Genomic DNA, 23,354 nt, shown 5'->3' with positions numbered 1-23,354 from the left:
CCAGGGGCTGGTACTGGGGCTAGGGCTGGTGCTGGGTCTTGGGCCGGGGCTGGTGCTGGAGCTGGGGCTGGGGCTGGGGCTGGGACTGCGGCTAGGGCTTGGGCTAGGGCTGGGGCTGGTGCTGGGGCTGGAGCTGGAGCTGAGACTAAGGCTAAGGCTGGGGCTGGGGCTAGTGATGGGGCTGGGGCTGGGGCCGGGGCTGGGACTGGGGCAAGGGCTAGGGCTGGGGCTGGAGCTGGGGCTTGGACTGCGGCTAGGGCTGGGGCTGGGGCTGGAGCTGGGGCTGGGGCTAGTGCTGGGGCTGGGGCTGGGGCCGGGGCTGGGAATGGGGCAAGGGCTGGGGCTGGGGCTAGGGCTGAGTCTGGGGCTAGGGCTAGGGCTGGGGCTGGGGTTGGGGCTGGGACTGCGGCTAGGGCTGGGGCTAGGGCTGGGGCTGGGGCCGGGGCTGGGACTGGGGCAAGGGCTGGGGCTGGCGCTGGGGCTGGGGCTGGGGCTAGGGCTGGGGCTAGTGCTGTGGCTGGGGCTGGGGATGGGGCCGGGGCTGGTACTGGGGCTGGGGCCGGGGCTGGTACTGGGGCTAGGGCTGGGGCTGGGGCTTGGGCCGGGGCTGGTGCTGGAGCTGGGGCTGGGGCTGGTACTGGGGCTAGGGCTGGGGCTTGGGCCGGGGCTGGTGCTGGAGCTGGGGCTGGGGCTGGGGCTGGGACTGCGGCTAGGGCTTGGGCTAGGGCTGGGGCTGGTGCTGGGCCTAGTGCTAGTGCGGTGGATGGGGCTGGGCATGGGACTGCGGCTAGGGCTGGGGCTAGTGCTGGGGCTGGGCCTGGGGCTAGGGCTGGGGCTGGGGCTGGGGCTGGGGCTGGGGCTGGGGCTGGGGCTAGTGATGGCTGGGGCTGGGGCTGGGGCTGGGGCTGGGACTGCGGCTAGGGCTTGGGCTAGGCCTGGGGCTGGTGCTGGGGCTGGAGCTGAGACTAAGGCTAGGGCTGGGGCTGGGGCTAGTGATGGGGCTGGGGCTGGGGCCGGGGCTGGGACTGGGGCAAGGGCTAGGGCTGGGGCTGGAGCTGGGGCTTGGACTGCGGCTAGGGCTGGGGCTGGGGCTGGGGCTGGGGCTGGAGCTAGGGCTGGGGCTAGTGCTGGGGCTGGGGCTGGGGCCGGGTCTGGGAATGGGGCAAGGGCTAGGGCTGGGGCTGGGGCTAGGGCTGGGTCTGGGGCTGGGGCTAGGGCTGGGGGTGGGGTTGGGGCTGGGACTGCGGCTAGGGCTGGGGCTAGGGCTGGGGCTGGGGCTAGTGCTGGGGCTGGGGCTGGGGCCGGGGCTGGGACTGGGGCAAGGCCTGGGGCTGGGGCTGGGGCTGGGGCTGGGGCTAGGGCTGGGGCTAGTGCTAGTGCTGTGGCTGGGGCTGGGCCTGGGACTGCGGCTAGGGCTGGGGCTAGTGCTGGGGCTGGGACTGGGGCTAGGGCTGGGGCTGGGGCTGGGGCTGAGGCTAAGCCTAGGGCTAGGTCTGGGGCTAGTGATGGGGCTGGGGCTGGGGCTGGGGCTGGGACTGCGGCTAGGGCTTGGGCTGGGGCTGGGGCTGGGGCTCGGGCTGGGGCTGGGACTGGGGCAGGGGCTGAGGCTAGGGCTAGGGCTGGGGCTGGGGCTGGGGCTAGTGCTGGGACTGGGGCTAGGGCTAGGGCTGGGGCTGGGGCTAGGGCTGGGTCTGGTGCTAGTGCTGGGGCTAGGGCTGGGTCTGGTGCTAGTGCTGGGGCTAGGGCTGGGTCTGGTGCTAGTGCTGGGGCTAGGGCTGTGGCTGGGGCTAGTGATGGGGCTGGGGCCGGGGCTGGGACTGGGGCAAGGGCTGGGGCTGGGGCTAGGGCTGGGTCTGGTGCTAGTGCTGGGGCTAGGGCTGGGGCTGGGGCTGGGGCTGCGGCTAGGGCTTGGGCTGGGGCTGGGGCTGGGGCTGGAGCTGGAGCTAAGGCTAAGGGTAGGGCTGGGCCTGGGGCTAGTGCTGGGGCTGGGGCTGGGACTGGGGCTAGGGCTAGGACTGGGGTTGGGGCTGGGGCTGGGGCTGGGGCTGGGGCTGAGGCTAAGACTAGGGCTGGGGCTGGGGCTGGGGTTGGGGATGGGACTGCGGCTAGGGCTGGGGCTAGGGCTGGGGCTAGGGCTGGGGCTGGGGCTAGTGCTGGGGCTGGGGATGGGGCCGGGGCTGGGGCTGGAGCTGGGGTTGGGGATGGGACTGCGGCTAGGGCTGGGGCTAGGGCTGGGGCTAGGGCTGGGGCTGAGGCTAGTGCTGGGGCTGGGGATGGGGCCGGGGCTGGTAATGGGGCTGGGGCCGGGGCTGGTACTGGGGCTAGGGCTGGGGCTGGTGCTTGGGCCGGGGCTGGTGCTGGAGCTGGGGCTGGGGCTTGGGCCGGGGCTGGTGCTGGAGCTGGGGCTGGGGCTGGGGCTGGGACTGCGGCTAGGGCTTGGGCTAGGGCTGGGGCTAGTGCTGGGGCTGGGGCTGGGGCTGGGAATGGGGCAAGGGCTAGGGCTGGGGCTGGGGATAGGGCTGGGGCTAGGGCTGGGTCTGGTGCTTGTGCTGGGGCTGGGCCTGGGGCTAGTGCTGGGGCTGGGGCCGGGGCCGGGGCTGGGCCTGGGGCTGGGGCTGGGGCTGGGGCTGGGGCTGGGGCTGGGGCTGGGGCTGGGGCTAGGGTTGGGCCTAGTGCTAGTGCTGTGGCTGGGGCTGGGCATGGGACTGCGGCTAGGGCTGGGGCTAGTGCTGGGGCTGGGACTGGGGCTAGGGCTGGGGCTGGAGCTGGGGCTGGGGCTGGGGCTGGGGCTGGGGCTGGGGCTAGAGATGCTGGGGCTGGGGCTGGGGCTGGGGCTGGGGCTGGGGCTGGAGCTGGGGCTGGGGCTGGGGCTGGGGCTGGGGCAAAGGCTGGGGCTGGGGCTGGGGCAAAGGCTGGGGCTGGGGCTGGGGCTGGGGCTAGGTCTGTGTCTGGTGCTAGTGCTGGGGCTAGGGCTGGGGCTGGGGCTGGGACTGCGGCTAGGGCTGAGGCTAGGGCTGGGGCTGGGGCTGGGGCTGGGGCTGGGGCAAGGGCAAAGGCTGGGGCTGGGGCTGGGGCTAGGTCTGTGTCTGGTGCTAGTGCTGGGGCTAGGGCTGGGGCTGGGGCTGGGACTGCGGCTAGGGCTGGGGCTAGGGCTGGGGCTAGTGCTGGGGCTGGGGCTGGGGCTGGGAATGGGGCAAGGGCTAGGGCTGGGGCTGGGGATAGGGCTGGGGCTAGGGCTGGGTCTGGTGCTTGTGCTGGGGCTGGGCCTGGGGCTAGTGCTGGGGCTGGGGCCGGGGCCGGGGCTGGGCCTGGGGCTGGGGCTGGGGCTGGGGCTGGGGCTGGGGCTCGGGCTGGGGCTGGGGCTAGGGCTGGGCCTAGTGCTAGTGCTGTGGCTGGGGCTGGGCATGGGACTGCGGCTAGGGCTGGGGCTAGTGCTGGGGCTGGGACTGGGGCTAGGGCTGGGGCTGGAGCTGGGGCTAGTGATGGCTGGGGCTGGGGCTGGGGCTGGGGCTGGGGCTAGTGATGGCTGGGGCTGGGGCTGGGGCTGGGGCTAGTGATGGCTGGGGCTGGGGCTGGGGCTGGGGCTAGTGATGGCTGGGGCTGGGGCTGGGGCTGGGGCTGGGGCTGGGGCTAGTGATGGCTGGGGCTGGGGCTGGGGCTGGGGCTGGGGCTAGTGATGGCTGGGGCTGGGGCTCGGGCTGGGGCTGGGGCTAGTGATGGCTGGGGCTGGGGCTGGGGCTGGGGCTGGGGCTAGTGATGGCTGGGGCTGGGGCTGGGGCTGGGGCTGGGGCTAGTGATGGCTGGGGCTGGGGCTGGGGCTGGGGCTGGGGCTGGGGCTAGTGATGGCTGGGGCTGGGGCTGGGGCTGGGGCTAGTGCTGGGGCTGGGGATGGGGCCGGGGCTGGTAATGGGGCTGGGGCCGGGGCTGGTACTGGGGCTAGGGCTGGGGCTGGGGCTTGGGCCGGGGCTGGTGCTGGAGCTGGGGCTGGGGCTTGGGCCGGGGCTGGTGCTGGAGCTGGGGCTGGGGCTGGGGCTGGGACTGCGGCTAGGGCTTGGGCTAGGGCTGGGGCTAGTGCTGGGGCTGGGGCTGGGGCTGGGAATGGGGCAAGGGCTAGGGCTGGGGCTGGGGATAGGGCTGGGGCTAGGGCTGGGTCTGGTGCTTGTGCTGGGGCTGGGCCTGGGGCTAGTGCTGGGGCTGGGGCCGGGGCCGGGGCTGGGCCTGGGGCTGGGGCTGGGGCTGGGGCTGGGGCTGGGGCTCGGGCTGGGGCTGGGGCTAGGGCTGGGGCTAGTGCTGGGGCTGGGGCTGGGGCTGGGGCTGGGGCTGGGGCTGGGCATGGGACTGCGGCTAGGGCTGGGGCTAGTGCTGGGGCTGGGACTGGGGCTAGGGCTGGGGCTGGAGCTGGGGCTGGGGCTGGGGCTAGAGATGCTGGGGCTGGGGCTGGGGCTGGGGCTGGGGCTGGGGCTGGAGCTGGGGCTGGGGCTGGGGCTGGGGCTGGGGCAAAGGCTGGGGCTGGGGCTGGGGCAAAGGCTGGGCCTGGGGCTGGGGCTAGGTCTGTGTCTGGTGCTAGTGCTGGGGCTAGGGCTGGGGCTGGGGCTGGGACTGCGGCTAGGGCTGGGGCTGGGGCTGGGGCTGGGGCTGGGGCTGGGGCTGGGGCTGGGGCAAGGGCAAAGGCTGGGGCTGGGGCTAGGTCTGTGTCTGGTGCTAGTGCTGGGGCTAGGGCTGGGGCTGGGGCTGGGACTGCGGCTAGGGCTGGGGCTAGGGCTGGGGCTAGTGCTGGGGCTGGGGCTGGGGCTGGGAATGGGGCAAGGGCTAGGGCTGGGGCTGGGGATAGGGCTGGGGCTAGGGCTGGGTCTGGTGCTTGTGCTGGGGCTGGGCCTGGGGCTAGTGCTGGGGCTGGGGCCGGGGCCGGGGCTGGGCCTGGGGCTGGGGCTGGGGCTGGGGCTGGGGCTGGGGCTCGGGCTGGGGCTGGGGCTAGGGCTGGGCCTAGTGCTAGTGCTGTGGATGGGGCTGGGCATGGGACTGCGGCTAGGGCTGGGGCTAGTGCTGGGGCTGGGACTGGGGCTAGGGCTGGGGCTGGAGCTGGGGCTAGTGATGGCTGGGGCTGGGGCTGGGGCTGGGGCTGGGGCTGGGGCTAGTGATGGCTGGGGCTGGGGCTGGGGCTGGGGCTAGTGATGGCTGGGGCTGGGGCTGGGGCTGGGGCTGGGGCTGGGGCTAGTGATGGCTGGGGCTGGGGCTGGGGCTGGGGCTGGGGCTGGGGCTAGTGATGGCTGGGGCTGGGGCTGGGGCTGGGGCTGGGGCTAGTGATGGCTGGGGCTGGGGCTGGGGCTAGTGATGGCTGGGGCTGGGGCTGGGGCTGGGGCTGGGGCTAGTGATGGCTGGGGCTGGGGCTGGGGCTGGGGCTAGTGCTGGGGCTGGGGATGGGGCCGGGGCTGGTAATGGGGCTGGGGCCGGGGCTGGTACTGGGGCTAGGGCTGGGGCTGGGGCTTGGGCCGGGGCTGGTGCTGGAGCTGGGGCTGGGGCTGGGGCTTGGGCCGGGGCTGGTGCTGGAGCTGGGGCTGGGGCTGGGGCTGGGACTGCGGCTAGGGCTTGGGCTAGGGCTGGGGCTAGTGCTGGGGCTGGGGCTGGGGCTGGGAATGGGGCAAGGGCTAGGGCTGGGGCTGGGGATAGGGCTGGGGCTAGGGCTGGGTCTGGTGCTTGTGCTGGGGCTGGGCCTGGGGCTAGTGCTGGGGCTGGGGCCGGGGCCGGGGCTGGGCCTGGGGCTGGGGCTGGGGCTGGGGCTGGGGCTGGGGCTGGGGCTGGGGCTCGGGCTGGGGCTGGGGCTAGGGCTGGGGCTAGTGCTGGGGCTGGGGCTGGGGCTGGGGCTGGGGCTGGGGCTGGGCATGGGACTGCGGCTAGGGCTGGGGCTAGTGCTGGGGCTGGGACTGGGGCTAGGGCTGGGGCTGGAGCTGGGGCTGGGGCTGGGGCTGGGGCTAGAGATGCTGGGGCTGGGGCTGGGGCTGGGGCTGGGGCTGGGGCTGGAGCTGGGGCTGGGGCTGGGTCTGGGGCTGGGGCAAAGGCTGGGGCTGGGGCTGGGGCAAAGGCTGGGGCTGGGGCTAGGTCTGTGTCTGGTGCTAGTGCTGGGGCTAGGGCTGGGGCTGGGGCTGGGACTGCGGCTAGGGCTGGGGCTAGGGCTGGGGCTGGGGCTGGGGCTGGGGCAAGGGCAAAGGCTGGGGCTGGGGCTGGGGCTAGGTCTGTGTCTGGTGCTAGTGCTGGGGCTAGGGCTGGGGCTGGGGCTGGGACTGCGGCTAGGGCTGGGGCTAGGGCTGGGGCTAGTGCTGGGGCTGGGGCTGGGGCTGGGAATGGGGCAAGGGCTAGGGCTGGGGCTGGGGATAGGGCTGGGGCTAGGGCTGGGTCTGGTGCTTGTGCTGGGGCTGGGCCTTGGGCTAGTGCTGGGGCTGGGGCCGGGGCCGGGGCTGGGCCTGGGTATGGGGCTGGGGCTGGGGCTCGGGCTGGGGCTGGGGCTAGGGCTGGGCCTAGTGCTAGTGCTGTGGCTGGGGCTGGGCATGGGACTGCGGCTAGGGCTGGGGCTAGTGCTGGGGCTGGGAATGGGGCTAGGGCTGGGGCTGGAGCTGGGGCTAGTGATGGCTGGGGCTGGGGCTGGGGCTGGGGCTGGGGCTAGTGATGGCTGGGGCTGGGGCTGGGGCTAGTGATGGCTGGGGCTGGGGCTGGGGCTGGGGCTGGGGCTGGGGCTAGTGATGGCTGGGGCTGGGGCTGGGGCTGGGGCTGGGGCTAGTGATGGCTGGGGCTGGGGCTGGGGCTGGGGCTGGGGCTAGTGATGGCTGGGGCTGGGGCTGGGGCTGGGGCTAGTGATGGCTGGGGCTGGGGCTGGGGCTGGGGCTGGGGCTGGGGCTAGTGATGGCTGGGGCTGGGGCTGGGGCTGGGGCTGGGGCTAGTGATGGCTGGGGCTGGGGCTGGGGCTGGGGCTGGGGCTAGTGATGGCTGGGGCTGGGGCTGGGACTGGGGCTGGGGCTGGGGCTAGTGATGGCTGGGGCTGGGGCTGGGGCTGGGGCTGGGGCTGGGGCTAGTGATGGCTGGGGCTGGGGCTGGGGCTGGGGCTAGTAATGGCTGGGGCTGGGGCTGGGGCTGGGGCTGGCGCTAGTGATGGCTGGGGCTGGGGCTGGGGCTGGGGCTGGGGCTAGTGATGGCTGGGGCTGGGGCTGGGGCTGGGGCTGGGGCTAGTGATGGTTGGGGCTGGGGCTGGGGCTGGGGCTAGTGATGGCTGGGGCTGGGGCTGGGGCTGGGGCTGGGGCTGGGGCTAGTGATGGCTGGGGCTGGGGCTGGGGCTGGGGCTAGTGATGGCTGGGGCTGGGGCTGGGGCTGGGGCTGGGGCTGGGGCTAGTGATGGCTGGGGCTGGGGCTGGGGCTGGGGCTAGTGATGGCTGGGGCTGGGGCTGGGGCTGGGGCTGGGGCTGGGGCTAGTGATGGCTGGGGCTGGGGCTGGGGCTGGGGCTGGGGCTAGTGATGGCTGGGGCTGGGGCTGGGGCTGGGGCTAGTGATGGCTGGGGCTGGGGCTGGGGCTGGGGCTGGGGCTAGTGATGGCTGGGGCTGTGATGGCTGGGGCTGTGATGGCTGGGGCTGGGGCTGGGGTTGGGGTTGGGGCTGGGGCTGGGGCTGGGGCTGGGCCTAGTGCTAGTGCTGTGGCTGGGGCTGGGCATGGGACTGCGGCTAGGGCTGGGGCTAGTGCTGGGGTTGGGACTGGGGCTAGGGCTGGGGCTGGAGATGGGGCTGGGGCTGGGGCTGGGGCTGGGGCTGGGGCTGGGGCTGGGGCAAAGGCTGGGGCTGGGGCTGGGGCAAAGGCTGGGGCTGGGGCTGGGGCAAAGGCTGGGGCTGGGCCTGGGGCTAGGGCTAGGTCTGTGTCTGGTGCTAGTGCTGGGGCTATGGCTGGGGCTGGGGCTGGGACTGCGGCTAGGGCTGGGGCTAGGGCTGGGGCTAGTGCTGGGGCTGGGGCTGGGGCTGGGAATTGGGCAAGGGCTAGGGCTGGGGCTGGGGATAGGGCTGGGGCTAGGGCTGGGTCTGGTGCTTGTGCTGGGGCTGGGCCTGGGGCTAGTGCTGGGGCTGGGGCCGGGGCCGGGGCTGGGCCTGGGGCTGGGGCTGGGGCTGGGGCTGGGGCTGGGGCTAGGGCTGGGCCTAGTGCTAGTGCTGTGGCTGGGGCTGGGCATGGGACTGCGGCTAGGGCTGGGGCTAGTGCTGGGGCTGGGACTGGGGCTAGGGCTGGGGCTGGAGCTGGGGCTGGGGCTGGGGCTGGGGCTGGGGCTAGTGATGGATGGGGCTGGGGCTGGGGCTGGGGCAAAGGCTGGGGCTGGGGCTGGGGCTGGGGCTGGGGCTGGGGCTGGGGCAAAGGCTGGGGCTGGGGCTGGGGCTAGGTCTGTGTCTGGTGCTAGTGCTGGGGCTAGGGCTGGGGCTGGGGCTGGGACTGCGGCTAGGGCTGGGGCTGGGGCTGGGGCAAGGGCAAAGGCTGGGGCTGGGGCTGGGGCTAGGTCTGTGTCTGGTGCTAGTGCTGGGGCTAGGGCTGGGGCTGGGGCTGGGACTGCGGCTAGGGCTGGGGCTAGGGCTGGGGCTAGTGCTGGGGCTGGGGCTGGGGCTGGGAATGGGGCAAGGGCTAGGGCTGGGGCTGGGGCTAGGGCTGGGTCTGGTGCTTGTGCTGGGGCTGGGCCTGGGGCTAGTGCTGGGGCTGGGGCCGGGGCCGGGGCTGGGCCTGGGGCTGGGGCTGGGGCTGGGGCTGGGGATGGGGCTGGGGCTGGGGCTCGGGCTGGGGCTGGGGCTGGGGCTAGGGCTGGGCCTAGTGCTAGTGCTGTGGCTGGGGCTGGGCATGGGACTGCGGCTAGGGCTGGGGCTAGTGCTGGGGCTGGGACTGGGGCTAGGGCTGGGGCTGGAGCTGGGGCTAGTGATGGCTGGGGCTGGGGCTGGGGCTGGGGCTGGGGCTAGTGATGGCTGGGGCTGGGGCTGGGGCTGGGGCTGGGGCTGGGGCTGGGGCTACTGATGGCTGGGGCTGGGGCTGGGGCTGGGGCTGGGGCTGGGGCTAGTGATGGCTGGGGCTGGGGCTGGGGCTGGGGCTAGTGATGGCTGGGGCTGGGGCTGGGGCTGGGGCTAGTGATGGCTGGGGCTGGGGCTGGGGCTGGGGCTGGGGCTAGTGATGGCTGGGGCTGGGGCTGGGGCTGGGGCTGGGGCTAGTGATGGCTGGGGCTGGGGCTGGGGCTGGGGCTGGGGCTAGTGATGGCTGGGGCTGGGGCTGGGGCTGGGGCTGGGGCTGGGGCTAGTGATGGCTGGGGCTGGGGCTGGGGCTGGGGCTGGGGCTAGTGATGGCTGGGGCTGGGGCTGGGGCTAGTGATGGCTGGGGCTGGGGCTGGGGCTGGGGCTGGGGCTGGCGCTAGTGATGGCTGGGGCTGGGGCTGGGGCTGGGGCTGGGGCTGGGGCTAGTGATGGCTGGGGCTGGGGCTGGGGCTGGGGCTGGGGCTGGGGCTAGTGATGGCTGGGGCTGGGGCTGGGGCTGGGGCTAGTGATGGCTGGGGCTGGGGCTGGGGCTGGGGCTGGGGCTGGGGCTAGTGATGGCTGGGGCTGGGGCTGGGGCTGGGGCTAGTGATGGCTGGGGCTGGGGCTGGGGCTGGGGCTGGGGCTGGGGCTAGTGATGGCTGGGGCTGGGGCTGGGGCTGGGGCTAGTGATGGCTGGGGCTGGGGCTGGGGCTGGGGCTGGGGCTGGGGCTAGTGATGGCTGGGGCTGGGGCTGGGGCTGGGGCTGGGGCTGGGGCTAGTGATGGCTGGGGCTGGGGCTGGGGCTGGGGCTAGTGATGGCTGGGGCTGGGGCTGGGGCTGGGGCTGGGGCTAGTGATGGCTGGGGCTGTGATGGCTGGGGCTGTGATGGCTGGGGCTGGGGCTGGGGTTGGGGTTGGGGCTGGGGCTGGGGCTGGGGCTGGGGCTGGGCCTAGTGCTAGTGCTGTGGCTGGGGCTGGGCATGGGACTGCGGCTAGGGCTGGGGCTAGTGCTGGGGTTGGGACTGGGGCTAGGGCTGGGGCTGGAGATGGGGCTGGGGCTGGGGCTGGGGCTGGGGCTGGGGCTGGGGCAAAGGCTGGGGCTGGGGCTGGGGCAAAGGCTGGGGCTGGGGCTGGGGCTAGGGCTAGGTCTGTGTCTGGTGCTAGTGCTGGGGCTATGGCTGGGGCTGGGGATGGGACTGCGGCTAGGGCTGGGGCTAGGGCTGGGGCTAGTGCTGGGGCTGGGGCTGGGAATGGGGCAAGGGCTAGGGCTGGGGATGGGGATAGGGCTGGGGCTAGGGCTGGGTCTGGTGCTTGTGCTGGGGCTGGGCCTGGGGCTAGTGCTGGGGCTGGGGCCGGGGCCGGGGCTGGGCCTGGGGCTGGGGCTGGGGCTGGGGCTGGGGCTGGGGCTGGGGCTGGGGCTCGGGGTGGGGCTGGGGCTAGGGCTGGGCCTAGTGCTAGTGCTGTGGATGGGGCTGGGCATGGGACTGCGGCTAGGGCTGGGGCTAGTGCTGGGGCTGGGACTGGGGCTAGGTATGGGGCTAGTGATGGGGCTGGGGCTGGGGCTGGGACTGCGGCTAGGGCTTGGGCTGGGGCTGGGGCTGGGGCTGGGGCTGGGGCTGGGGCTGGGACTGGGGCTGGGGCTGGGGCTGAGGCTAGGGCTAGGGCTGGGGCTGGGGCTGGGGCTAGTGCTGGGATAGGGCCTAGGGCTACGGCTGGGGCTGGGGCTAGGGCTGGGTCTGGTGCTAGTGCTGGGGCTAGGGCTGTGGCTGGGGCTAGTGCTGGGGCTCGGGCCGGGGCTGGGACTGGGGCAAGGGCTGGGGCTGGGGCTAGGGCTGGGTCTGGTGCTAGTGCTGGGGCTAGGGCTGGGGCTGGGGCTGGGGCTGGGACTGCGGCTAGGGCTTGGGCTGGGGCTGGGGCTGGGGCTGGGGCTGGGGCAAAGGCTGGGGCTGGGGCTGGGGCTGGGGCTGGGGCTGGGGCTGGGGCTGGGGCAAGGGCAAAGGCTGGGGCTGGGGCTGGGGCTAGGTCTGTGTCTGGTGCTAGTGCTGGGGCTAGGGCTGGGGCTGGGGCTGGGACTGCGGCTAGTGCTGGGGCTGGGGCTGGGGCTGGGAATGGGGCAAGGGCTAGGGCTGGGGCTGGGGATAGGGCTGGGGCTAGGGCTGGGTCTGGTGCTTGTGCTGGGGCTGGGCCTGGGGCTAGTGCTGGGGCTGGGGCCGGGGCCGGGGCCGGGGCTGGGGCTGGGGCTGGGGCTGGGGCTCGGGCTGGGGCTGGGGCTAGGGCTGGGCCTAGTGCTAGTGCTGTGGCTGGGGCTGGGCATGGGACTGCGGCTAGGGCTGGGGCTAGTGCTGGGGCTGGGACTGGGGCTAGGGCTGGGGCTGGAGCTGGAGCTGGGGCTGGGGCTGGGGCTGGGGCTGGGGCTAGTGATGGCTGGGGCTGGGGCTGGGGCTGGGGCAAAGGCTGGGGCTGGGGCAAAGGCTGGGGCTGGGGCTGGGGCTGGGGCTGGGGCTGGGGCAAAGGCTGGGGCTGGGGCTGGGGCAAAGGCTGGGGCTGGGGCTGGGGCTAGGTCTGTGTCTGGTGCTAGTGCTGGGGATAGGGCTGTGGCTGGGGCTGGGACTGCGGCTAGGGCTGGGGCTAGGGCTGGGGCTGGGGCTGGGGCTGGGGCTGGGGCTGGGGCAAGGGCAAAGGCTGGGGCTGGGGCTGGGGCTAGGTCTGTGTCTGGTGCTAGTGCTGGGGCTAGGACTGTGGCTGGGGCTGGGACTGCGGCTAGGGCTGGGGCTAGGGCTGGGGCTAGTGCTGGGGCTGGGGCTGGGAATGGGGCAAGGGCTAGGGCTGGGGCTGGGGATAGGGCTGGGGCTAGGGCTGGGTCTGGTGCTTGTGCTGGGGCTGGGCCTGGGGCTAGTGCTGGGGCTGGGGCCGGGGCCGGGGCTGGGCCTGGGGCTGGGGCTGGGGCTGGGGCTGGGGCTGGGGCTGGGGCTCGGGCTGGGGCTGGGGCTAGGGCTGGGCCTAGTGCTAGTGCTGTGGCTGGGGCTGGGCATGAGACTGCGGCTAGGGCTGGGGCTAGTGCTAGGGCTGGGACTGGGGCTAGGGCTGGGGCTGGAGCTGGGGCTGGGGCTGGGGCTGGGGCTGGGGCTAGTGATGGCTGGGGCTGGGGCTGGGGCTGGGGCTGGGGCTGGGGCTGGGGCAAAGGCTGGGGCTGGGGCAAAGGCTGGGGCAAAGGCTGGGGCTGGGGCTGGGGCAAAGGCTGGGGCTGGGGCAAAGGCTGGGGCTGGGGCTGGGGCAAAGGCTGGGGCTGGGGCTGGGGCTAGGTCTGTGTCTGGTGCTACTGCTGGGGCTCGGGCTGGGGCTGGGGCTGGGACTGCGGCTAGGGCTGGGGCTGGGGCTGGGGCTGGGGCTGGGGCTGGGGCAAGGGCAAAGGCTGGGGCTGGGGCTGGGGCTAGGTCTGTGTCTGGTGCTAGTGCTGGGGCTAGGGCTGGGGCTGGGGCTGAGACTGCGGCTAGGGCTGGGGCTAGGGCTGGGGCTGGGGCTGGGAATGGGGCAAGGGCTAGGGCTGGGGCTGGGGATAGGGCTGGGGCTAGGGCTGGGTCTGGTGCTTGTGCTGGGGCTGGGCCTGGGGCTAGTGCTGGGGCTGGGGCCGGGGCCGGGGCTGGGCCTGGGGCTGGGGCTGGGGCCGGGGCTCGGGCTGGGGCTGGGGCTAGGGCTGGGCCTAGTGCTAGTGCTGTGGCTGGGGCTGGGCATGGGACTGCGGCTAGGGCTGGGGCTAGTGCTGGGGCTGGGACTGGGGCTAGGGGTGGGGCTGGAGCTGGGGCTGGGGCTGGGGCTGGGGCTAGTGATGGCTGGGTCTGGGGCTAGTGATGGCTGGGGCTGGGGCTGGGGCTGGGGCTGGGGCTGAGGCTAGTGATGGCTGGGGCTGGGGCTGGGGCTGGGGCTGGGGCTGGGGCTGGGGCTAGTGATGGCTGGGGCTGGGGCTGGGGCTGGGGCTAGTGATGGCTGGGGCTGGGGCTGGGGCTGGGGCTGGGGATGGGGCTGGGGCTAGTGATGGCTGGGGCTGGGGCTGGGGCTGGGGCTGGGGCTAGTGATGGCTGGGGCTGGGGCTGGGGCTGGGGCTGGGGATGGGGCTAGTGATGGCTGGGGCTGGGGCTGGGGCTGGGGCTGGGGCTAGTGATGGCTGGGGCTGGGGCTGGGGCTGGGGCTGGGGCTAGTGATGGCTGGGGCTGGGGCTGGGGCTGGGGCTAGTGATGGCTGGGGCTGGGGCTGGGGCTAGTGATGGCTGGGGCTGGGGCTGGGGCTGGGGCTGGGGCTAGTGATGGCTGGGGCTGTGATGGCTGGGGCTGGGGCTGGGGCTGGGGCTGGGGCTGGGGCTAGTGCTGGGGCTGGGACTGGGGCTAGGGCTGGGGCTGGGGCTGGGGCTGGGGCTGGAGCTGGAGCTGGGGCTGAGGCTAAGCCTAGGGCTAGGTCTGGGGCTAGTGATGGGGCTGGGGCTGGGGCTGGGGCTGGGACTGCGGCTAGGGCTTGGGCTGGGGCTGGGGCTGGGGCTGGGACTGGGGCTGGGGCTGAGGCTAGGGCTAGGGCTAGGGCTGGGGCTGCGGCTGGGGCTAGTGCTGGGACTGGGGCTAGGGCTAGGGCTGGGGCTGGGGCTAGGGCTGGGTCTGGTGCTAGTGCTGTGGCTAGGGCTGGGTCTGGTGCTAGTGCTGGGGCTAGGGCTGTGGCTGGGGCTAGTGCTGGGGCTGGGGCCCGGGCTGGGGCTGGGGCTAGGGCTGGGTCTGGTGCTAGTGCTGGGGCTAGGGCTGGGGCTGGGGCTGGGACTGCGGCTAGGGCTTGGGCTGGGGCTGTGGCTGGGGCTGGGGCTGGGGCTGGAGCTGGAGCTGGGGCTGAGGCTAAGCCTAGGGCTAGGCCTGGGGCTAGTCATGGGGCTGGGTCTGGGGCTGGGGCTGGGACTGCGGCTAGGGCTTGGGCTGGGGCTGGGGCTGGGGCTGGGGCTGGAGCTGGAGCTAAGGCTAAGGGTGGGGCTGGGGCTGGGGCTGGGGCTGGGGCTGGGGCTGGGGCTGGGACTGCGGCTAGGGCTGGGGCTAGTGCTGGGGCTGGGACTGGGGCTAGGGCTGGGGCTGGGGCTGGGGCTGGAGCTGGAGCTGGAGCTGGGGCTGAGGCTAAGCCTAGGGCTAGGTCTGGGGCTAGTGATGGGGCTGGGGCTGGGGCTGGGGTTGGGACTGCTGCTAGGGCTTGGGCTTGGGCTGGGGCTGGGGCTGGGGCTGGGGCTGGGGCTGGGACTGGGGCTGGGGCTGGGGCTGAGGCTAGGGCTAGGGCTAGGGCTGGGGATGGGGCTGGGGCTAGTGCTGGGACTGGGGCTAGGGCTAGGGCTGGGGCTGGGGCTAGGGCTGGGGCTAGTGCTAGTGCTGTGGTAGGGGCTGGGGCTAGGGCTGGGGCTGGGGCTAGGGCTGGGGCTAGGGCTGGGGCCGGGGCTGGGGCTGGGGCTGGGGCTGGGGCTGGGGCTAGTGATGGCTGGGGCTGGGGCTGGGGCTGGGGCTGGGGCTAGTGATGGCTGGGGCTGGGGCTGGGGCTGGGGCTAGTGATGGCTGGGGCTGGGGCTGGGGCTGGGGCTGGGGCTAGTGATGGCTGGGGCTGGGGCTGGGGCTGGGGCTGGGGCTGGGGCTAGTGATGGCTGGGGCTGGGGCTGGGGCTGGGGCTGGGGCTGGGGCTAGTGATGGCTGGGGCTGGGGCTGGGGCTGGGGCTGGGGCTGGGGCTGGGGCCAGTGATGGCTGGGGCTGGGGCTGGGGCTGGGGCTGGGGCTGGGGCTAGTGATGGCTGGGGCTGGGGCTGGGGCTAGTGATGGCTGGGGCTGGGGCTGGGGCTGGGGCTGGGGCTGGGGCTGGCGCTAGTGATGGCTGGGGCTGGGGCTGGGGCTGGGGCTGGGGCTGGGGCTAGTGATGGCTGGGGCTGGGGCTGGGGCTGGGGCTGGGGCTGGGGCTGGGGCTAGTGATGGCTGGGGCTGGGGCTGGGGCTGGGGCTGGGGCTGGGGCTAGTGATGGCTGGGGCTGGGGCTGGGGCTGGGGCTGGGGCTAGTGATGGCTGGGGCTGGGGCTGGGGCTGGGGCTACTGATGGCTGGGGCTGGGGCTGGGGCTGGGGCTAGTGATGGCTGGGGCTGGGGCTGGGGCTGGGGCTGGGGCTGGGGCTGGGGCTGGGGCTAGTGATGGCTGGGGCTGGGGCTGGGGCTGGGGCTGGGGCTAGTGATGGCTGGGGCTGGGGCTGGGGCTGGGGCTGGGGCTGGGGCTAGTGATGGCTGGGGCTGGGGCTGGGGCTGGGGCTGGGGCTGGGGCTGGGGCTAGTGATGGCTGGGGCTGGGGCTGGGGCTGGGGCTAGTGATGGCTGGGGCTGGGGCTGGGGCTGGGGCTGGGGCTGGGGGTAGTGATGGCTGGGGTTGTGATGGCTGGGGCTGTGATGGCTGGGGCTGGGGCTGGGGTTGGGGCTGGGGCTGGGGCTGGGGCTGGGCCTAGTGCTAGTGCTGTGGCTGGGGCTGGGCATGGGACTGCGGCTAGGGCTGGGGCTAGTGCTGGGGTTGGGACTGGGGCTAGGGCTGGGGCTGGAGATGGGGCTGGGGCTGGGGCTGGGGCTGGGGCTGGGGCAAAGGCTGGGGCTGGGGCAAAGGCTGGGGCTGGGGCTGGGGCAAAGGCTGGGGCTGGGGCTAGGTCTGTGTCTGGTACTAGTGATGGGGCTAGGGCTGGGGCTGGGGCTGGGACTGCGGCTAGGGCTGGGGCTAGGGCTGGGGCTAGTGCTGGGGCTGGGGCTGGGAATGGGGCAAGGGCTAGGGCTGGGGCTGGGGATAGGGCTGGGGCTAGGGCTGGGTCTGGTGCTTGTGCTGGGGCTGGGCCTGGGGCTAGTGCTGGGGCTGGGGCCGGGGCCGGGGCTGGGCCTGGGGCTGGGGCTGGGGCTGGGGCTGGGGCTGGGGCTGGGGCTCGGGCTGGGGCTGGGGCTAGGGATGGGCCTAGTGCTAGTGCTGTGGATGGGGCTGGGCATGGGACTGCGGCTAGGGCTGGGGCTAGTGCTGGGGCTGGGACTGGGGCTAGGGCTGGGGCTGGAGCTGGGGCTGGGGCTGGGGCTGGGGCTGGGGCTGGGGCTGGGGCTAGTGATGGCTGGGGCTGGGGCTGGGGCTGGGGCTGGGGCTGGGGCTGGGGCTGGGGCTGGGACTGCGGCTAGGGCTTGGGCTAGGCCTGGGGCTGGTGCTGGGGCTGGAGCTGAGACTAAGGCTAGGGCTGGGGCTGGGGCCGGGGCTGGGACTGGGGCAAGGGCTAGGGCTGGGGCTGGAGCTGGGGCTTGGACTGCGGCTAGGGCTGGGGCTGGGGCTGGGGCTGGGGCTGGAGCTAGGGCTGGGGCTAGTGCTGGGGCTGGGGCTGGGGCCGGGTCTGGGAATGGGGCAAGGGCTAGGGCTGGGGCTGGGGCTAGGGCTGGGTCTGGGGCTGGGGCTAGGGCTGGGGCTGGGGTTGGGGCTGGGACTGCGTCTAGGGCTGGGGCTAGGGCTGGGGCTGGGGCTAGTGCTGGGGCTGGGGCTGGGGCCGGGGCTGGGACTGGGGCAAGGGCTGGGGCTGGGGCTGGGGCTGGGGCTGGGGCTGGGGCTAGGGCTGGGGCTAGTGCTAGTGCTGTGGCTGGGGCTGGGCCTGGGACTGCGGCTAGGGCTGGGGCTAGTGCTGGGGCTGGGACTGGGGCTAGGGCTGGGGCTGGGGCTGGGGCTGAGGCTAAGCCTAGGGCTAGGTCTGGGGCTAGTGATGGGGCTGGGGCTGGGGCTGGGGCTGGGACTGCGGCTAGGGCTTGGGCTGGGGCTGGGGCTGGGGCTGGGGCTGGGGCTGGGGCTGGGACTGGGGCTGGGGCTGGGGCTGAGGCTAGGGCTAGGGCTGGGGCTGGGGCTGGGGCTAGTGCTGGGATAGGGCCTAGGGCTACGGCTGGGGCTGGGGCTAGGGCTGGGTCTGGTGCTAGTGCTGGGGCTAGGGCTGTGGCTGGGGCTAGTGCTGGGGCTGGGGCCGGGGCTGGGACTGGGGCAAGGGCTGGGGCTGGGGCTGGGGCTAGGGCTGGGTCTGGTGCTAGTGCTGGGGCTAGGGCTGGGGCTGGGGCTGGGGCTGGGACTTCGGCTAGGGCTTGGGCTGGGGCTGGGGCTGGGGCTGGGGCTGGGGCAAAGGCTGGGGCTGGGGCTGGGGCTGGGGCTGGGGCTGGGACTGGGACTGGGGCTAGGGCTGGGGCTGGAGCTGGAGCTGGGGCTGGGGCTGGGGCTGGGGCTGGGGCTAGTGATGGCTGGGGCTGGGGCTGGGGCTGGGGCAAAGGCTGGGGCTGGGGCAAAGGCTGGGGCTGGGGCTGGGGCTGGGGCTGGGGCTGGGGCAAAGGCTGGGGCTGGGGCTGGGGCAAAGGCTGGGGCTGGGGCTGGGGCTAGGTCTGTGTCTGGTGCTAGTGCTGGGGCTAGGGCTGTGGCTGGGGCTGGGACTGCGGCTAGGGCTGGGGCTAGGGCTGGGGCTGGGGCTGGGGCTGGGGCTGGGGCTGGGGCTGGGGCTGGGGCAAGGGCAAAGGCTGGGGCTGGGGCTGGGGCTAGGTCTGTGTCTGGTGCTAGTGCTGGGGCTAGGACTGTGGCTGGGGCTGGGACTGCGGCTAGGGCTGGGGCTAGGGCTGGGGCTAGTGCTGGGGCTGGGGCTGGGAATGGGGCAAGGGCTAGGGCTGGGGCTGGGGATAGGGCTGGGGCTAGGGCTGGGTCTGGTGCTTGTGCTGGGGCTGGGCCTGGGGCTAGTGCTGGGGCTGGGGCCGGGGCCGGGGCTGGGCCTGGGGCTGGGGCTGGGGCTGGGGCTGGGGCTGGGGCTGGGGCTCGGGCTGGGGCTGGGGCTAGGGTTGGGCCTAGTGCTAGTGCTGTGGCTGGGGCTGGGCATGAGACTGCGGCTAGGGCTGGGGCTAGTGCTAGGGCTGGGACTGGGGCTAGGGCTGGGGCTGGAGCTGGGGCTGGGGCTGGGGCTGGGGCTGGGGCTAGTGATGGCTGGGGCTGGGGCTGGGGCTGGGGCTGGGGCTGGGGCAAAGGCTGGGGCAAAGGCTGGGGCTGGGGCAAAGGCTGGGGCAAAGGCTGGGGCTGGGGCTGGGGCAAAGGCTGGGGCTGGGGCAAAGGCTGGGGCTGGGGCTGGGGCAAAGGCTGGGGCTGGGGCTGGGGCTAGGTCTGTGTCTGGTGCTAGTGCTGGGGCTAGGGCTGGGGCTGGGACTGCGGCTAGGGCTGGGGCTGGGGCTGGGGCTGGGGCTGGGGCTGGGGCAAGGGCAAAGGCTGGGGCTGGGGCTGGGGCTAGGTCTGTGTCTGGTGCTAGTGCTGGGGCTAGGGCTGGGGCTGGGGCTGAGACTGCGGCTAGGGCTGGGGCTAGGGCTGGGGCTGGGGCTGGGAATGGGGCAAGGGCTAGGGCTGGGGCTGGGGATAGGGCTGGGGCTAGGGCTGGGTCTGGTGCTTGTGCTGGGGCTGGGCCTGGGGCTAGTGCTGGGGCTGGGGCCGGGGCCGGGGCTGGGCCTGGGGCTGGGGCTGGGGCCGGGGCTCGGGCTGGGGCTGGGGCTAGGGCTGGGCCTAGTGCTAGTGCTGTGGCTGGGGCTGGGCATGGGACTGCGGCTAGGGCTGGGGCTAGTGCTGGGGCTGGGACTGGGGCTAGGGGTGGGGCTGGAGCTGGGGCTGGGGCTGGGGCTGGGGCTAGTGATGGCTGGGTCTGGGGCTAGTGATGGCTGGGGCTGGGGCTGGGGCTGGGGCTGGGGCTGAGGCTAGTGATGGCTGGGGCTGGGGCTGGGGCTGGGGCTGGGGCTGGGGCTGGGGCTAGTGATGGCTGGGGCTGGGGCTGGGGCTGGGGCTGGGGCTAGTGATGGCTGGGGCTGGGGCTGGGGCTGGGGCTGGGGCTGGGGCTGGGGCTGGGGCTAGTGATGGCTGGGGCTGGGGCTGGGGCTGGGGCTGGGGCTAGTGATGGCTGGGGCTGGGGCTGGGGCTGGGGCTGGGGCTAGTGATGGCTGGGGCTGGGGCTGGGGCTGGGGCTGGGGCTAGTGATGGCTGGGGCTGGGGCTGGGGCTGGGGCTAGTGATGGCGGGGGCTGGGGCTGGGGCTGGGGCTGGGGCTAGTGATGGCTGGGGCTGGGGCTGGGGCTGGGGCTGGGGCTAGTGATGGCTGGGGCTGTGATGGCTGGGGCTGGGGCTGGGGCTGGGGCTGGGGCTGGGGCTAGTGCTGGGGCTGGGACTGGGGCTAGGGCTGGGGCTGGGGCTGGGGCTGGGGCTGGAGCTGGAGCTGGGGCTGAGGCTAAGCCTAGGGCTAGGTCTGGGGCTAGTGATGGGGCTGGGGCTGGGGCTGGGGCTGGGACTGCGGCTAGGGCTTGGGCTGGGGCTGGGGCTGGGGCTGGGGCTGGGACTGGGGCTGGGGCTGGGGCTGAGGCTAGGGCTAGGGCTAGGGCTGGGGCTGCGGCTGGGGCTAGTGCTGGGACTGGGGCTAGGGCTAGGGCTGGGGCTGGGGCTAGGGCTGGGTCTGGTGCTAGTGCTGTGGCTAGGGCTGGGTCTGGTGCTAGTGCTGGGGCTAGGGCTGTGGCTGGGGCTAGTGCTGGGGCTGGGGCCCGGGCTGGGGCTGGGGCTAGGGCTGGGTCTGGTGCTAGTGCTGGGGCTAGGGCTGGGGCTGGGGCTGGGACTGCGGCTAGGGCTTGGGCTGGGGCTGGGGCTGGGGCTGGGGCTGGGGCTGGAGCTGGAGCTGGGGCTGAGGCTAAGCCTAGGGCTAGGCCTGGGGCTAGTCATGGGGCTGGGTCTGGGGCTGGGGCTGGGACTGCGGCTAGGGCTTGGGCTGGGGCTGGGGCTGGGGCTGGGGCTGGAGCTGGAGCTAAGGCTAAGGGTGGGGCTGGGGCTGGGGCTGGGGCTGGGGCTGGGGCTGGGGCTGGGACTGCGGCTAGGGCTGGGGCTAGTGCTGGGGCTGGGACTGGGGCTAGGGCTGGGGCTGGGGCTGGGGCTGGAGCTGGAGCTGGAGCTGGGGCTGAGGCTAAGCCTAGGGCTAGGTCTGGGGCTAGTGATGGGGCTGGGGCTGGGGCTGGGGTTGGGACTGCTGCTAGGGCTTGGGCTTGGGCTTGGGCTGGGGCTGGGGCTGGGGCTGGGGCTGGGACTGGGGCTGGGGCTGGGGCTGAGGCTAGGGCTAGGGCTAGGGCTGGGGATGGGGCTGGGGCTAGTGCTGGGACTGGGGCTAGGGCTAGGGCTGGGGCTGGGGCTAGGGCTGGGGCTAGTGCTAGTGCTGTGTTAGGGGCTGGGGCTAGGGCTGGGGCTGGGGCTAGGGCTGGGGCTAGGGCTGGGGCCGGGGCTGGGGCTGGGGCTGGGGCTGGGGCTGGGGCTAGTGATGGCTGGGGCTGGGGCTGGGGCTGGGGCTGGGGCTAGTGATGGCTGGGGCTGGGGCTGGGGCTGGGGCTAGTGATGGCTGGGGCTGGGGCTGGGGCTGGGGCTGGGGCTAGTGATGGCTGGGGCTGGGGCTGGGGCTGGGGCTGGGGCTGGGGCTAGTGATGGCTGGGGCTGGGGCTGGGGCTGGGGCTGGGGCTAGTGATGGCTGGGGCTGGGGCTGGGGCTGGGGCTGGGGCTGGGGCTGGGGCCAGTGATGGCTGGGGCTGGGGCTGGGGCTGGGGCTGGGGCTGGGGCTAGTGATGGCTGGGGCTGGGGCTGGGGCTAGTGATGGCTGGGGCTGGGGCTGGGGCTGGGGCTGGGGCTGGGGCTGGCGCTAGTGATGGCTGGGGCTGGGGCTGGGGCTGGGGCTGGGGCTGGGGCTAGTGATGGCTGGGGCTGGGGCTGGGGCTGGGGCTGGGGCTGGGGCTGGGGCTAGTGATGGCTGGGGCTGGGGCTGGGGCTGGGGCTGGGGCTGGGGCTAGTGATGGCTGGGGCTGGGGCTGGGGCTGGGGCTGGGGCTAGTGATGGCTGGGGCTGGGGCTGGGGCTGGGGCTACTGATGGCTGGGGCTGGGGCTGGGGCTGGGGCTAGTGATGGCTGGGGCTGGGGCTGGGGCTGGGGCTGGGGCTGGGGCTGGGGCTGGGGCTAGTGATGGCTGGGGCTGGGGCTGGGGCTGGGGCTGGGGCTAGTGATGGCTGGGGCTGGGGCTGGGGCTGGGGCTGGGGCTAGTGATGGCTGGGGCTGGGGCTGGGGCTGGGGCTGGGGCTGGGGCTAGTGATGGCTGGGGCTGGGGCTGGGGCTGGGGCTAGTGATGGCTGGGGCTGGGGCTGGGGCTGGGGCTGGGGCTGGGGGTAGTGATGGCTGGGGCTGTGATGGCTGGGGCTGTGATGGCTGGGGCTGGGGCTGGGGTTGGGGCTGGGGCTGGGGCTGGGGCTGGGCCTAGTGCTAGTGCTGTGGCTGGGGCTGGGCATGGGACTGCGGCTAGGGCTGGGGCTAGTGCTGGGGTTGGGACTGGGGCTAGGGCTGGGGCTGGAGATGGGGCTGGGGCTGGGGCTGGGGCTGGGGCTGGGGCAAAGGCTGGGGCTGGGGCTAGGTCTGTGTCTGGTACTAGTGATGGGGCTAGGGCTGGGGCTGGGGCTGGGACTGCGGCTAGGGCTGGGGCTAGGGCTGGGGCTAGTGCTGGGGCTGGGGCTGGGGCTGGGAATGGGGCAAGGGCTAGGGCTGGGGCTGGGGATAGGGCTGGGGCTAGGGCTGGGTCTGGTGTTGTGCTGGGGCTGGGCCTGGGGCTAGTGCTGGGGCTGGGGCCGGGGCCGGGGCTGGGCCTGGGGCTGGGGCTGGGGCTGGGGCTGGGGCTGGGGCTCGGGCTGGGGCTGGGGCTGGGGCTAGGGATGGGCCTAGTGCTAGTGCTGTGGATGGGGCTGGGCATGGGACTGCGGCTAGGGCTGGGGCTAGTGCTGGGGCTGGGACTGGGGCTAGGGCTGGGGCTGGAGCTGGGGCTGGGGCTGGGGCTGGGGCTGGGGCTGGGGCTGGGGCTAGTGATGGCTGGGGCTGGGGCTGGGGCTGGGGCTGGGGCTGGGGCTGGGGCTGGGGCTGGGACTGCGGCTAGGGCTTGGGCTAGGCCTGGGGCTGGTGCTGGGGCTGGAGCTGAGACTAAGGCTAGGGCTGGGGCTGGGGCCGGGGCTGGGACTGGGGCAAGGGCTAGGGCTGGGGCTGGAGCTGGGGCTTGGACTGCGGCTAGGGCTGGGGCTGGGGCTGGGGCTGGGGCTGGAGCTAGGGCTGGGGCTAGTGCTGGGGCTGGGGCTGGGGCCGGGTCTGGGAATGGGGCAAGGGCTAGGGCTGGGGCTGGGGCTAGGGCTGGGGCTGGGGTTGGGGCTGGGACTGCGTCTAGGGCTGGGGCTAGGGCTGGGGCTGGGGCTAGTGCTGGGGCTGGGGCTGGGGCCGGGGCTGGGACTGGGGCAAGGGCTGGGGCTGGGGCTGGGGCTGGGGCTGGGGCTGGGGCTAGGGCTGGGGCTAGTGCTAGTGCTGTGGCTGGGGCTGGGCCTGGGACTGCGGCTAGGGCTGGGGCTAGTGCTGGGGCTGGGACTGGGGCTAGGGCTGGGGCTGGGGCTGGGGCTGAGGCTAAGCCTAGGGCTAGGTCTGGGGCTAGTGATGGGGCTGGGGCTGGGGCTGGGGCTGGGACTGCGGCTAGGGCTTGGGCTGGGGCTGGGGCTGGGGCTGGGGCTGGGGCTGGGGCTGGGACTGGGGCTGGGGCTGGGGCTGAGGCTAGGGCTAGGGCTGGGGCTGGGGCTGGGGCTAGTGCTGGGATAGGGCCTAGGGCTACGGCTGGGGCTGGGGCTAGGGCTGGGTCTGGTGCTAGTGCTGGGGCTAGGGCTGTGGCTGGGGCTAGTGCTGGGGCTGGGGCCGGGGCTGGGACTGGGGCAAGGGCTGGGGCTGGGGCTGGGGCTAGGGCTGGGTATGGTGCTAGTGCTGGGGCTAGGGCTGGGGCTGGGGCTGGGGCTGGGACTGCGGCTAGGGCTTGGGCTGGGGCTGGGGCTGGGGCTGGGGCAAAGGCTGGGGCTGGGGCTGGGGCTGGGGCTGGGGCTGGGGCTGGGACTGGGGCTAGGGCTGGGGCTGGAGCTGGAGCTGGGGCTGGGGCTGGGGCTGGGGCTGGGGCTAGTGATGGCTGGGGCTGGGGCTGGGGCAAAGGCTGGGGCTGGGGCAAAGGCTGGGGCTGGGGCTGGGGCTGGGGCTGGGGCTGGGGCAAAGGCTGGGGCTGGGGCTGGGGCAAAGGCTGGGGCTGGGGCTGGGGCTAGGTCTGTGTCTGGTGCTAGTGCTGGGGCTAGGGCTGTGGCTGGGGCTGGGACTGCGGCTAGGGCTGGGGCTAGGGCTGGGGCTGGGGCTGGGGCTGGGGCTGGGGCTGGGGCTGGGGCAAGGGCAAAGGCTGGGGCTGGGGCTGGGGCTAGGTCTGTGTCTGGTGCTAGTGCTGGGGC

The sequence above is a fragment of the Mesoplodon densirostris genome, chromosome 17 (assembly GCF_025265405.1).
Source record: "Mesoplodon densirostris isolate mMesDen1 chromosome 17, mMesDen1 primary haplotype, whole genome shotgun sequence".
Taxonomy (NCBI): domain Eukaryota; kingdom Metazoa; phylum Chordata; class Mammalia; order Artiodactyla; family Ziphiidae; genus Mesoplodon; species Mesoplodon densirostris.
Note: the sequence above shows the minus strand (reverse complement) of the source record.